Raw genomic sequence first — 15124 nt, 5'->3', positions numbered from 1 at the left:
AGACAAGTCTCCCCTCTGGGCACCTGGGTGGCTCAGTGGTTGAGCATCTGCCTTTGGCTCAGGGTGTGATCCTAGGGTCCTGGGATTGAGTTACTCAACAGGTTCCCCACAGGTAGCCTGCTTCTCCCTCTGCGTATGTCTCTACCTTTCTCTCTGTCTCTCATGAATAAATAAATAAAATAGTTTTAAAAAAAAAGGAAAAGAAAAAAAAGACAAGTCTTCCCTCATGCACTCATGCACTGGATTCTATACCCTTTCACCTTCTCAAGATCTTCATCTCTCCTGTACCATGAATCTCTTCCCCCTTAACTGGATTATTCCATTAGTATGCAAACATGCTTCTATTTCCCCTCTACAAAAAACAAAAACAACTCCCTTGACCCCTATATCCTCTTTTAGCTACCTTCTTTCTCTTTCACATGAAAACTGTCTATACCAGCTATCTACACTTCCTCACCTCTCATTCTCTCCTCCACCTGTTCCATCTAATTTTTATCCCTCTCCCTTCTCTGAAGCTGTTCTTGTCAGTCAAGGTCTCCAATGACTTCCATGTTGTCAAATCCAATGGATAGTTTTTATTTGTATTCAGTCCAGCCTCTCAGAACTCCCATCTGATTGTTCAGTCCCTCTCTCTTGAAATGCTCTTCCCTTAGGCTCATAGCACCACATTCTCCTGATTTTCCTTACCTCCATAGTTCCTCCTTCTCATGGGTTCCTCCTTCTCATACTGGTTCCTCCTCCACCTACCTCTAAATGCATCACCATGTATGGTGCATCAGGAGCCAATCCTAGACCACCAGTCGGTAACCACACATCCTAAGTGATCTTATCCAGACCCATGGCTTTAAACTAACCTGTATGTTGTGGTAGACTACATGTTCCCCACCCCCAAAATTCCTATGTTGGAATCTAATCCCCTGTGTCATGGTATATGGAGGTAGGGTCTTTAGGAGGTAATTAGGTCATGAGGGTAGAGCCCTCATGTATGGGATTAATGCCTTTGTAAGAAGGCAAGAGAGGTAGCTCAGGCACCTAGTCTATAGTAATTTATTATAGTAGCCCAAAGTGTCTAAGACGACCTCTAAATTTCTATCTAGACTAGATTTTCTCCCTGAGTTCTAGACTCATATCCAGCTGCACTTGATATTTACACTTAGCAACTCTAAAGAGTACTTGCTTCCCTTATCACCAGTCATTCCTACCAACCTCCTTTCCACCCAGTTTCTCCATCTCTGTGAATAATAACACCAACTCAATTGTTCAAGGCTTCCTCTCCTACATGAGACCCATCAGTCATTCCTCTTGGTTCTATCATCAAATTCTCTCTCCTGTTGTCCAATTCTCTGCATCTTCATTGACACCATCCTGTCCCAAACCATCATTTTATCCTGTACCTCTCTTGTATTCTTTTTATTTCCAAAATGATTTTTTTTTCTTTTGCTAATTTTTTCCTGTGTCTGTCAGGGTCATTGTTTTGTAACCAGGACTGGCTCAAATTTGATGTTCAATGAATATTTCTGACTGAAAAATAGAATAATTTTTTTAAACTGTATTACATTTTATTTTCCCTAGAATTAGAACTTTTTTTTTTTTTTTCAGTTGTATAGTTGTCTGGCCATTTTATTGCAGAGCTGTTTTTCTGGTTGATGCACTCTGCATCAGAACAGATAAATCTAAAAAGAACTGCAAAACTGGAATAACTCATCACAGGTTCTGAGTTGGTGAGTGTAAACCTGCAACAGAGGCACCTGGAGATCAACTGCTATTATGGTCATCTCCACCCTGAGGATTTCAGAAATACCCAGCAACTATTTCCTTTAAAAGGACGAAACTTTGCCTTAAAACAAAAGAAAACAAAAAAACCTGCTAGATTGAGAAACTAAATTGATCAGGGAAATAACATTAGGAGTAAGAAGAAGAGAAGGTTCAAATAGGGAGCAGGGAAAGGTCCTACATGAAACAAAACCCAGAAACTACTATCACAGCAAAATACGACATCTAAGGTTCTCACCTTGGCAGGGTAGACCTGGAGGCCAAAATAGGAAATACAGCAGACTTTTCTGAAGCAGTTTAGCCCTGAGAGGCAGAGAAGTAACCATGTTTGGCACCCTTCACAGTAAAAAAGAGGTATGAGCTATGAAGCTGGGAAAGGTACCCCAAGCCATTCCTTTCTCAGAAATGTCCTTCCAGTAGTCAAGGTTAACACATTTTGCTTAAATTTTGGAAAAGAGAAGAATGTGATCTAGTCACACATAAGGTAATTCCAAGAGAAAAATGAACTGTAAAATATTTTGTCAGGAAGATACCAGAAAAATGCAGACACAAAACAGATGAAAACTGACCTAACACTTCAAAAAGGGCTGAAATAAGACAATAATGAAAGCTTTGAGAAAAGTGCATCAATCAGAAAAATAGCTCTGCAATAAAATGGCCAGACAACTATACAACTGAAAAAATATATATAATTCTAGGGAAAATAAAATGTAATACAGTTAAAAATAATTCTATTTTTCAGTCAGAAATATTCATTGAACATCAATGACCTGGTTACAAAACAATGACCCTGACAGACACAGGAAAAAAATTAGCAAAAGAAAAAAAAATCATTTTGGAAATAAACGGAATACAAGACAGTATAGACAACAGAGAAAAAATAAAGGGTAAAAGGGAGGATAATGAAAATAATGCAACAAAAGTAAAATAATACAAAAGACTTGCAAGAAATTGATAAAGATAAAAAGTAAGCAAAGGAAACTCCAACAGACTTGGAGTCTCTAAAGCAGAAAACAAGCAATGAAGCAGAACAAACACTTAAAACTGTTTATTGGGTATAATTTGTGTTTATTAATGGCAATATGTATATACATTTGCAAAACAGTTGCGGGTGTGCATGCAAAAGGTTGTTGACTTGTTTAGGCAATGCATGGAGTGTTCTGGATTCTCAGACTCTGGGCAATAACCCCCAAGACAGTTTTGAACTTTCAGATCTAACAAACTTGGTTTTGAACTCCAGTTGGATAGTTACAAGCTATGTATGGTACATTCTTTGTTGGGGCAAATGGCAGCAATAATTCTTTCTCCCTGTATTATCCTTGAGTTAGTTCCTTCCCATGCTACTGGGCTTGGCCATGGGATTTGTTTTGACCAATGGGAGAATAGCAAATATGATGCAAGCTAGATTTGGAAAGTGCCTGTGCTTGCCTCTCATGCTACTTTTGGAACTCAGCCACCTTTTACAAGCCCTGTTGAATCATGACAGACTCGTGGCCATGTCTCCATCACCCAGCTGACATTGAACTAACTCCTCCTCCTCCTCTTCACCAGATACCAGGCACCTAGGCCTTCCAACCCCCACTGAGCCAGGCTGGCCAGCTCACAAAATTGTAAGAAATAAATGTTTGCTGTTTTAAATCATAAGTTGTTGGCTGGTGTGTGATGCTGCAAAAAACTGATTTATACACTACGTGATTTTAGATGAGTTTCTTAACTGGCGATAAGACAAGTATACCCCCCTGCATGGCTATTTTGAGGATTAAATAAGAAGATATATGCAAAGAGCAGGGCACAACATAAATACTTAACATAATAAAAACAATCTCTACAGGCTGGAATGATGGCAGCCCTCAGGCTGGGGCACACTGGTTTAGTACTTTGTAAGCAGTCCTCACACCTCGGATGCCAGAGGGAAAGCATATGAAAGAACTGGAAGGAAGAAGGGACAGTAGCGGCTAAGATATGAAGGTGTGTGCTTCAGGTCACAACTCTAGTCACGGGAAGAGAGGGAGTGCACTCTAGGCTTTTCCCTGGCACCCACCCCCATGCTACTGCCCCAGAAACAATGGATGCAAGGGCACTCAGCAGTTCAGCTGGCTCCTCCGGGAGCATAAAGTATGGACCTCCATGGACAGGAAACAAACCAAAGAGAAGGACAACCCTCATAGGCAGCATGGATATCCAAATGTATCTTGGATTGCCTGAGACCAGAGTCCCTATTAACAGTGCATGCTAACTGGGCCCATTTGGCTTTGTTTTACAACTCATCCCTGTAGCTACCATAAAGGAAACTGCCATTGTTCGCGCCATTTTACATGGAAGAGAGCAAGACTCTGAGAATCACTCTAATTTGTCCAGGGATACACTGGAACCCAGCCCTATCTCCTTCCAGGTTTGAGGTTTGAATCCTAGACCTTTAGGGAACTGGAGGAGGCGTGGTGGATGGGGGTACCTGGAAGATGAGTACTAGCTGGACTTCAGAGGATCTAGGGGCTTCCTAGAAGGGCCAAGAGTGAGGAAACAGGTTACCATAGACCTTGAAGGAAAGGAGGGAGTCACCTTAGTGTGTATGAGAGACTGCAGAGGATGTGAGGGCAAGGAAGGCCTGGGAAGGCCTTGAAAATTGAAGTCATAGTCTGATGGGAAAGGGGTGATGTGCTGTTTCTAGGCAGAAAAAGAGTGCCTTGGACTAAGTAGTCTTGAAGGTTTCCCTCCAAATGAGGAGAATGGAGCCAAGCACCATGAAATTTCACATTTTATTATGAGCTGTCCATCAAAAGATGCTACCAAGAGAAGAAAAACATAAGGCAGAGTGGGAGATCTCACAACTGTAGAACCAGCAAAGGGCTCATTGGCAGAATATAGGGAAAATGCAAGCAGAAAAATGTCCAAGAGACCTCCACCAGAATTTCACAAGAGAAAATCCAGAAAGCCAGTAGATAGTAAGAAAGGTACTCAATATTCTTGGAAACTAGGAAATTCCTGGGGTTTTTTGTTTGTTTGTTTGGTTGGTTTGGTTTGGCTTTTCTTATTCCAAATTTCACTTTGTCAAAGAAACTTTGACAATTAGATACAGAATTAAGGTCTGATAATTCCAAGCATTAGACAGAATGGGAAGCACTCAAACACTTCTAGGGGAGGATTGCAATTAGTAGAACCTCTTTCAAAAAATATTTGGTGTTACTGTGTTTGATAACGCTGAATATGCAATGTCGTGTTTCACAGAAATTCCACTGTTCAGCAAACAGCCTCTAGAAATGCAGACTTATGGATATCAGAAGATGTATACCTGAATATTCATGACAGCAGTGTTTAAAATGCCCTAGATTAGAAACATTTGTGAGCCCACAAAAGGATAAATGATCTGTGATTATGTATTTTGTTAATAGAATGGTGGGGCCCCTGGCTAAGTGGTTGAGCATCTGCCTTTGCTCAGGTTGTGATCCTGGGGTCCTGGGATCAAGCCCACAGCAGGCTCCTTTTGGGGAGCTTGCTTCTCCCTCTGCCTATGTGTCTGTCTCTCTCTTTGTGTGTCTCATGAATAAATAAAATCTTAAAAAAAAAAAAAAAAAGAATGGAATACCAGACAACCTAAAAAGGAATACAATGTGGTAAAATTCAGAAGTGTGTTGAATAAAGAAGTGCATACTGTATGATTCGGCTTATGTAAAGTTCAAACAAAAGAACTAAACTATCATATTTTGCAATGTCTATTCAAGTGATAAGCTATACAGAAGGATGAGATTACCACAGAGGTCAAGCTCTTGCCCCACAGTTAAGATGTAGAGGGGAAGGAGTCAGACTTCTGGGGTGTGGGCAGTGTTCTATTTACTGACCTGAATGTGGTTTGGTGAATATTTCCTTTGTCATAAATCATCATGCTTTATATTTTTGTTTTGTGCACATTTCTGCATGTGTGCCTCATTTTACCATGTAATGGTGTATTTAATTTAATTTAATTTTTTTTTTTTTTCAAAATAAGCTTCAAACAAGATATACTAGTGTTGATTAGGTTAGAGACAGATTGCATTTCAAGGTAATGCACTTGGGTGGCTTGGGTGTTCCTTAATCACTTTAAAAACTGTGATGGGATTTGTTTCTCCTGATAGCCTGGATCTGTAGGATGATGAAGTCCAAAACCCAAAACCCTGAGACAAAGGAAGGGGCGTGGCTTGCTGCTTCCTGGCTCCTAGGAACCTGGTTGAGAAGTCAGCAATGAGGAAGTTGGGACTCTTCTCCTGGAGCTCAGAGTAGAACTTCCACCTTCCATGCTAGGGCTTCTTATTTCCTCTTTGAGATTCTAGCTCGGTGGCCTCTGCTCTCAGTAGGACCACAGGACTTCTCCTTACACGACCTCAAAGACTTGTAAGCTTGAGGAGGTAAGGGTTCCATCTGTTTGTGGAAATTTCAGTAAGCTAGTACATTGCAGGTAAGAGATGAACCAAACATGTGGGTCTTTTGCTCTGTTTGGTGTCATTTGGAGCACTAGTTGGGAGGGAAGGTGGCTGAGGAGTGAACCTCAGAGGAGGGTGGTGGGAAGGGCCAGCCCAGGCAGGTAGGACTTCTTGGATCTGGGCTTCCTACTGGGCCCATACATGGAGGATGAAGTGTCAGGGGAGGTCGGGGCCTCTCCTCACTTACGTATTCATTGTCTGGACTAAGCATCAACTACATGTCAAACACACTTTGATATGGTAAGGAACTTCTATTCAAGTATTGGAGATAGAAAATAGACCAAATATCCAACTTAAGTTGTATTTAGATCCTTGCTACTCAAAGTGTAGCCTGGGTACAAAGCAGCATCAGCATCATCTGGGAGTTTGGTAGAATGTCAGCCCCCAACCCCCCACCCCGCCCGATCCCAGACCAGTGACTCAGAATCAACATTTTAATAATCTCAAAACATGGTGTTAGATCATGGAAAGTGCCAGGGGGAAAAACAAATGGGGAAGGAGCATAGAGTGTCCCAGGGGTTGAAAGGGTCAGTCAAAGCTGTGCGAAGGTGACATTCTAACTAGGGCAAGAAGGAGGAGTCTTCAGAAGGAGATTAGTACTTAAAGAGCTTTGTAGGCTTCTGAAGGAGGACAAAGGCCCTGAGGACAAGGTGTGCCTGCCTGTTCCCCTCCAGCCTGGAAAAGGGTGTGGCTTCCAGGGAGGAGCTATGGGAATGCTGTCAGAAACCAGAAACCTCCCATCAGTGGGACAACCAGTGGTGTCTGGGCTTTTGGGCACTTCGGGATTTGGGCTTCCTTCTGTGTGAGGGAGGACAGGACATCTGATGGACTTTGAGGGAAAGGGTGACTTTAAGCAGGATGACGTAAAGGATTATTCTGGCTGCTGGGAAGCTCTAGGAAGAGCAAGCTCCCCAAACGTCCTGTAAGTTCCCTTGGAGAGGCTCAGACTAGAATTGCCTGGGTCTGGGGCTGATAGCCTTACACAGAAGGAAATGCCTCAGGGAACTGGATTTCACCTGGATGTTATTTTGCCAGTTCAGCTTTCTACTCTATGGTGTAGCCCTGTTTGTCTTAATATACAGCACCCCAACTAAGAAAACAAAGCCAGAGGGGCAGAGACGAGGCAGAGAAGTAGGCAGGGCTGTGACAAGCTAGCAGAGCATGGAGAAAAGTAGAAGTTGAGGTAAGGGAGCAGAGTTCCATGACCTGAGGAAACGTGTCTCTTACAGAGAGGCTGGCGTCTGGGAAAAAGGGGGTATAGTTGTGGCTGGTACTTGGAGACTGAGGAATCAGTACAGGCCAGCAGCGGGGGACCTGGGGTCTTACAAGGAACTATTTTAAAACAATAGGAAACATAGGGGGTTTGATAGAGAAGGCATAATCAGTCTGACTTTAAAAACAACAAAAAAAAAGTGAAAAAAGTATGTAATTCCTCTGGCTGCTTCCTGGAGCACGACTCAAGAGTTTGTTAAAGTGGAAGCTGATTTGTAGTGCAGGTGAGAGAAGACTGGGCTTGAACAGGGAGGGGACAGTGAGGATGGAAGGCAGGCAGTACATTGCAGGGGTGTTTTTCATAGGTAAAATAGGCCAGACTTGATGGATCTCACGGTACAGACATCTGCCAACAGCTGAGTCTTTTGTAAGCAGGGCCTACTTCACTCTGCTCAGTGTGCCTTCCCCCTGCCCACATGCCCTCCATCAGCCTTCCAGGACACAGCCGGGACCTCTCCTCTCCCAGCCAGCACTTGTCTCGGCTCTTTTGCATATTGAGGGGGCGGGGTATGTCAGCCATCACACAAGACTGTCAGCTTCCCCAGGGCAGAGGCCATGCCTGTTGAGTTCACATACTTGCCCAATACCAGGCATACCACCTGGCTCAGGGTGTATGCTCCACTGAGCATGCGTCCCAGCTGGGCAGCGATCAGTAGCACACCTCACACCACAGGGGACACTATATAGGAGGAAGCAGAGACCCTGAAAGCATAAGACAATGATACAAGTCAACCCATGGGTAAGCAACCAACCCAGCTGCAAATCAAATCCATGTCTGCCTGCAGTTGTGACCTGCCCAAAGGCACTCATACCAGAAGTGAAACCCAGCCCTGGCCCAGCACCTGTGGGCCAAGTCCTCCCAGGGCATGGACGCCCTAGAGCATATACTCTGGCACCTTCCTCTTTTAGGGTAGGCACCCTGCGCTCTTCACCACCATCCCGTACTAACAGATCCTTTGCCGGTGGAGCATTCACTCTTCCTTATTCTTCCATCTTGAGGAGGGGACCTGAGACCTGAGGCCTCTCTGAAGTTATTTCATTTTGCCAGGATCCAGAATTGATTTAAGAACCTCTACAAAGGTCTCAGTTTAGGTGAGATATAAATTTTCTTTCTTTCTTTCTTTTTCTTTCTTTCTTTCTTTCTTTCTTTCTTTCTTTCTTTCTTTTCTTCTTTCTTTCTTTCTTTCTTTCTTCTTTTCTTTCTTTCTTCTTTCTTCTTTCTTCTTTCTTTTCTTTCTTCTTCTTTCTCTCTTTTTTAAATCACGGTCCACACCTGTTCTGTCATGGCAAGAACCCTTCCTCAAAATGACCCTTTGTGCACTGAAATAGGAATTGGGCCTAAATACATTGTTTGGGATGAAAAGCTGAGTCGAGAACCAGAATGTGTCATCTGACTTCACACCTGTTGGATCAGAGTTTAGATAAAAGTCTGCAGGAATACAGTAGTTATTCCTGGAAGGGGAAACCAGGGAAAACTGATTTTACAGTGTATAATTGTCACTGTGATTTTTTTTTTAATTTGTTTTAGGGGTTTTTGTGGTTTTTTGTTTTGTTTTGTTTTACTTTTAGCACAAACAGGTATTTATTTTGATTAAATGGAAAGACAAAATAAGGTAGAACTGATAAAAGTTCTCCAAACTTTTAGAGTTCTCCAAACTTTTAGACCACCAGTAGCCCATTGGATGTTGCCACATCATTCCAACAACCTCTGGGAGTATTAATCATTAACAGCCAATGACCGGCTGCTCTGTACCCAGCACCGTTCCAAGCCCTTCATTTGTAATTACTCTTTAAACCTCACAACACCTATAAGGTTGGTACCAATATTAGAGCAGTTAAGTGAATAGGTTCTGGACCCTCTCTCTCTGATTCAGACCTTGGCTCTTCCCCTTCCTAGTCGTGTGACCTTAAGTTATTTGAACTCCAACTCAAGTTTCCTCATTTGTAAAAAAGAAATCAGGGATCCCTGGGTGGCACAGCGGTTTAGTGCCTGCCTTTGGCCCAGGGCGTGATCCTGGAGACCCGGGATCGAGTCCCACGTCGGGCTCCCGGTGCATGGAGCCTGCTTCTCCCTCTGCCTGTGTCTCTGCCTCTCTCTCTCTCTCTGTGTGTGACTATCATAAATAAAAATAAAAATTAAAAAAAAATCGTGATAGGTCCAGGTTTTACCACAATTAATAGCATCTTCCTTTTCTTCCATCCAGCTATGAAGTTATGTGTGTGTGTGTGTGTGTGTGTGAGAGAGAGAGAGAGAGAGAGAGAGAGAGAGAGAGAGAATGCTTGAGGACCCCTATTATTTCTTGGTGCATAAGCACAGGGACAAGCCAGTTCTATCTTTATAGAACTTATGAATGATTTTAGTTTCAGTTAGTTGCTTGATATCTTTTTGTTTTCTTAGAAATAACTTGATGTTTTTTCAATACACAACTAATAGCATTTATGCCAAAAAATCATAACAATTAAGAAAGACTAACATCCATAATGCCCAAACCTAGGCATAACCACTGGTAAATTTTACACATCAATTTTATATTTCTAATCCTTGGATTTATAGTGTTTTAGGACTTGTTTTCTTAGTCTGTTACGTTTTATGATTCTCAGCCTATGTCAAAAATATGCAGTTTCAATATCAATGGCTACATTGTATTTATAGTATATGAACATAATATAATCTCCACTAGAAATTTGAGAGCCTAGTCTTTTCAATGACAAAAGAACGTATTTGTAGCAAAATGATACATTTAATAAACTTTTTCTTCCATCTTCCCTAGCAGAGATTCATCTATAGTCAACATAATGGAAAATTCTAAGATTTATGACTCTTTTCAACATGAACTTGAGGACTATGTTAGAAAGCAGAAAGCCAGAGGGTTACAACCAGAGGTTTGCTTTAGAAAGATGACAGAGGACTCTGCATACAGAGAAAGGAGCCACACTGCACCCAAACCTCTAATGCTGGAGCAGAGACCCTTCTTCAGGAGGTCCCATGCATTTTCCAGTTCCCATGAAAGGCAGAGAACAATGGAAAATCAGTTACCCCCATGGTTCAAATTTCATCACTCCAGACAAAGACTGGAGTCTCTAAACCACTGTCAGGAAAAACATGACCATTTCTTCAAGAATCTGTGGCTTCCAAACCCTGTGCAAGGAAAGACCCCCATCCCTCAGGCTGCACAACACAGAAAAGATACCAGCCACCTCTGGGAGCAGGGTCCCACCAGAGCCCATCAGGCTGGAGATCAAGAAGGCCGGAGGCGAAGGTCCAGGGAGGAGGGGAGAGAAGGACGCAGCAAGGAGGGGCAGGTTGAGGGGAAGACAAAGCATCATGAGGACGGAGATTCCCACAAAGAGAGCAAGAAGGCCAGGGTGCAGCCAGTCAGCACAGAGAAGCCGAAACACAGAAGGAAGCGCCACCAAGATACCACAAAGGAGGGAAGAAGGTCTCAGAGAGAGAAGAAGCAACCTGGCAAAGAAAGCACGCCGGAGAGGGACCTGTGGGATGAAGCTATCCTCGGCAGTTGTTACTGATTTTGGAGGATTTGGGGCCCTGATATAAAATGATGTGGATATGTTGGAAAGGCTGGATTAAATGACATTGAAGCAATTCAATGGCCACCACTTCAAAAAAAAATAAAATTTGATCCCCACCTCAGATTCTGTTCAAATGTAAAACACAAATGGTTTCAATGATGTCAGTATAAAAACTAAAATGTAAAACTATTAGAAGAAAAGATAGGAGAGGGGCTTTTAATTTGGGACTGTGAATGGCCTTCCTGAATGAGACACATTAGTCAGGGTCCATAAAGATGAAAAAATAATAAAGGTAATTGCAGAGACATTTAAAATCTATAGAACTGAATGTCTTTTTGTAAATTCTTCTGAGAACAAATTAAAAGACAAACATTGTATATATGTGCAGAACAACACCTCCAGAAAGATACACTGAACTGTTGGCTCTGGGGGCAAAAAACCAAGTGGGTAGGGGACAGAGGTGGCAGGTAGACTAAATTTTCAAAGTGTTCACTTATTTTTGTTTTGAATTTGGTAATATTTGTTACCTTTTATTTTTTAAAAAATATTTTTAAAAAATTTTAAGGAATCAGGGCGCCTGGGTGGCTCAGTTGTTGAGCATCTGCCTTCAGCTCAGGGCGTGATCCCGGGGTCCTGGGATCGAATCCCACATTGGGCTCCCCAGAGGGAGCCTGATTCTCTCTCTCTATGTCTCTGCCTCCCTCTCTGTGTCTCTCATGAATAAGAAAATAAAATCTTTAAAAAAAATTTTTAAGGAATCTCTCACAACCCTGGGATCAAGAGTTGCCTGCCCACTCCACCCGCTGAGCCAGCCAGGTGCCCCAAGATTATTACCACTTAAATAAGCAAATATTTTTTACGGCAAGCAACACACTGGGAAAAAAACATTTGCAGCACTCTATATTAATATCTTTGTGTCAGTTATCAAATTATTGCTTCTTAGCTCCAAAGAACTTCTTTGCCCCTCTGTGCAACTGGACAGAGAAACTGGTCTCCTTTGCCAGCTGGCTTGATGTTATTCTCAGCCAGTAGAGGGCGCTGGAGGGACACCATAAACTGGGACAGGAGGGCCTTCCTTTTCCCAAGGTTGCTGGTTTTCCCATAGCAGCAAGTCCTTGCCTCTGTGTGTGTGATGTACCTGCAGTCCAAGTCCTGTGACAAATTTTTGGTCCCTATTGAACTGTGTGATCAATGTGTTCCGTATTTTCTCTGCAGAGGTCCAAATCTCAGGCATGTGGGGAACTCCTAAGTTTCTCACTTTCTTCCATGTTCACTTCCCTCAAAGGGTCAAGGGTGGGCAAATGGCAGCTTGCAGTCCAAATCTAGATGCCTTCCGGCTTCTGTACTGCCCCCCATTTAAGAATAGTTCTTACATTTGAACCCCAACCAAGCAAAATGTTATCCCAACAAAATGGATCATTCCCATTCTTCTCATTAAAGAACTTTATTCCAAAGCTGGTACTCACTTACTATTCTATTTTTATTTTTTTAAAATAATTTTTTAAAGATTTTATTTATTTGAGAGAGAACATGTGAGTGCAAGTGCAAATGGGGGAGGGGCTGAGGAAGAGGGAGAGAATCTTAAGCAGACTCCACCCTGAGCCCAGAATCCCAGACAGGGCTCCATCTCATGACCCTGAGATCATGACCTGAGCCAAAATCAAGAGTCAGACACTTAACTGACTGAGCCACCCCGGCACCCCTACTATATTTTTATCAATAAAATATTGTGGAGATTTGTATTCTATATTATTATACATGATATTACACAAAGCCTAAAATATTTACTACCTGACCTTTTACAGAAAAAGTTTGCAATCCTTGCCTCAGAGACTTCTTGTACCACTTTTGGTAGTTAACAACATTTTGTTTACATTTTTTCCTATTTAATTTTCTCTTTAAATTACTGGAATGGGGGATGCCCGATTGAATGTCTGCTTGAATGGTTGAATGTTGCCTTTGGTTGAATGTTTGCCTTTGGCTCAGGGCATGATCCTGGGGTCCTAGAATTGAGTTCTGCTTTGGGCTTCCTGCAGGGAGACTGCTTCTCCCTCTGCCTCTCTCTGTGTCTCTCATGAATAAATGAATAAAATTTTTTTTAAATAAATAAAATCTTGATTTAATTAATTAATTACTGGAATGGTTTGTGTTCTGATTGAGCCCTAACTGATACAGCCCTAATAGACAAATAGCATCTACCAATTAATAAGAAAATATACAACTCAACAGGAAAGTAGGCATTTACCTATAGATTTAGTTAACAAATATTAAATATTGTTTCAGGTACTAAGATAAAGCAGAAAATGAAATATAGATGAGAAACACAGACGGAGAGAAGAAAGGAAGGCTTTGTTGATGTATAAAATGGAACTCGTTTCTGGGCTTGGGTCATAATGAGCAAGTAACTCACCAAGATGTAGGCCTGGAAGGACTTTGAGGATCTTGGAGGTTGTGGGAGTAATTGTTTGCTGATTGACACCATCCGACAGTTGTTGAACATTGGCATCCCTAATCCCCATCTACAAAATGCCAGTAGCTCCTTCTCCCTACCTAAATGTTGAGACAATCAACACAGGCCCCCTCCCAGAGGTTGCTCTTCATTCTGAGAAAGCCTGGCTTAGCCTCTGGAAGCTCAACTGACAGTTTAAAATCAGATCCTTGATTCCCTTTGTCCCCAGTGACAACCCAGTTATGTAGGCAAGAAGCAAGGCTGGTACCTTATCCCCATTTATCAGATGAGGAAATCAAGGCTAGGGGACTGGAAGAACCAGGAAATTACTCTAATCAAGATGCTCTGAGACCTGACCCACTGTTCTTTACACTCACCTTTGTTTCCAAATGTTACTTTAAAAATCAATCGGTCTACCACATTAATAGAACAAAGGGAAAAAAGCCTCAATTGAACAGAAAAAGCATTTGACGAAATCCAATAGCCATTCACGGTAAAAACAAAACAAAACAAAACAAAACAAAAAACCTCAGAAAACTAACAATAAATGGGACTTCCTTAACATGATAAAATACACTTATGAAAGACCATAGCTAACATATTCAATGACAGAAGACTAACAACTTTTCTAAGAACAGCAATGAGATACAGATACCTACCCTCATTGCTCCTATTCAATATTACATTGCTAGTTTTACCAGAACAATTAGAGAAGAAAGAGAAAGGCATCCAAATTGGAAAGAAAAAAGTATAACTATCTATACTCTCAGATGGCATGATCCTATATATAGAAAAATCTCAATCCACAAAAAAAAAAAAAAAAAAAAAAAGACTAAACCTGCTAAAGCTAATAAAATCAGCAAAGTTGCAACCTGCAGGGTACAAGAGCAACACATAAAAATCAGTTGTGTTTCTGTACCCTAGCAATGAACAATCTAAAAAGGAAAATGCTTTTAAATTTCATTTATAATAGAATCCCCCCCCCAAAAAAAAAAATACCGGAGAATAAATTTAACCAGAAGGTCAAAGATTGTACATTGAAAACTAAAAGACATATTGCTGATGGAAATTAAAGAAGATTCAAAGAAATGGAAAGACATCCTGTGTTTATGGATCGTAAAACTTAATATTGTTAAGATGGCAATACTATCCAGAGCAATCTACAAATTAAGTGCAATCCCATCAAAATACCAATAGGCTTTTTTGCAGAAATGACAATTTGTATGAAAATATAAGGGGCCCCAGCTAGGTAAAACAACATTTAAAAAAAAGAACAAAGTTGAACAACTCACACTTCCCAATTTTTTTTTTCACACTTCTGATTTTAAAACTTATTACAAAGCTACCTGTAGTAGTCAGGGTCCTCTAGAGATACTAAATTAATGTTAGACATCTTTTCATGTGCTTATTGGCCATTCATATCTCTCTTTTGTGTGTCTATTCAAATTCTTTACTCATTTTAAAAATTGGGTTGTCTTTGCTATTGAGTTATAAGAGCTCTTTATATATTTCAGATCCTAGAGCCACACACACACACACACACAAACACACACATGATTTATTTTAAGGTATTGGTTTATGCAATTATGGAGGCTGGGAAGTCCCATGAAATACTATCTGCAAGTTGGATACCAAGGAAAGCAGA

At 41.4% G+C, this 15124-nt stretch overlaps 1 long non-coding RNA gene across 1 annotated transcript; it reads left to right on the top strand.

Annotated features, from left to right (window-relative positions):
* Nucleotides 1-6176: 6176 nt before the first annotated feature.
* LOC140601343 (uncharacterized) lies at nt 6177-13161 on the top strand. Its single transcript, XR_012004359.1, has 2 exons — nt 6177-8591; nt 10274-13161. It is a non-coding gene; the product is annotated as an uncharacterized lncRNA (long non-coding RNA).
* The last annotated feature ends 1963 nt before the right edge of the window (nt 13162-15124 follow it).

This window comes from Canis lupus, chromosome 12 (assembly GCF_048164855.1).
Source record: "Canis lupus baileyi chromosome 12, mCanLup2.hap1, whole genome shotgun sequence".
Lineage (NCBI taxonomy): Eukaryota > Metazoa > Chordata > Mammalia > Carnivora > Canidae > Canis > Canis lupus.
Note: the sequence above shows the minus strand (reverse complement) of the source record. Positions and strands in the feature narration are given on the sequence as shown.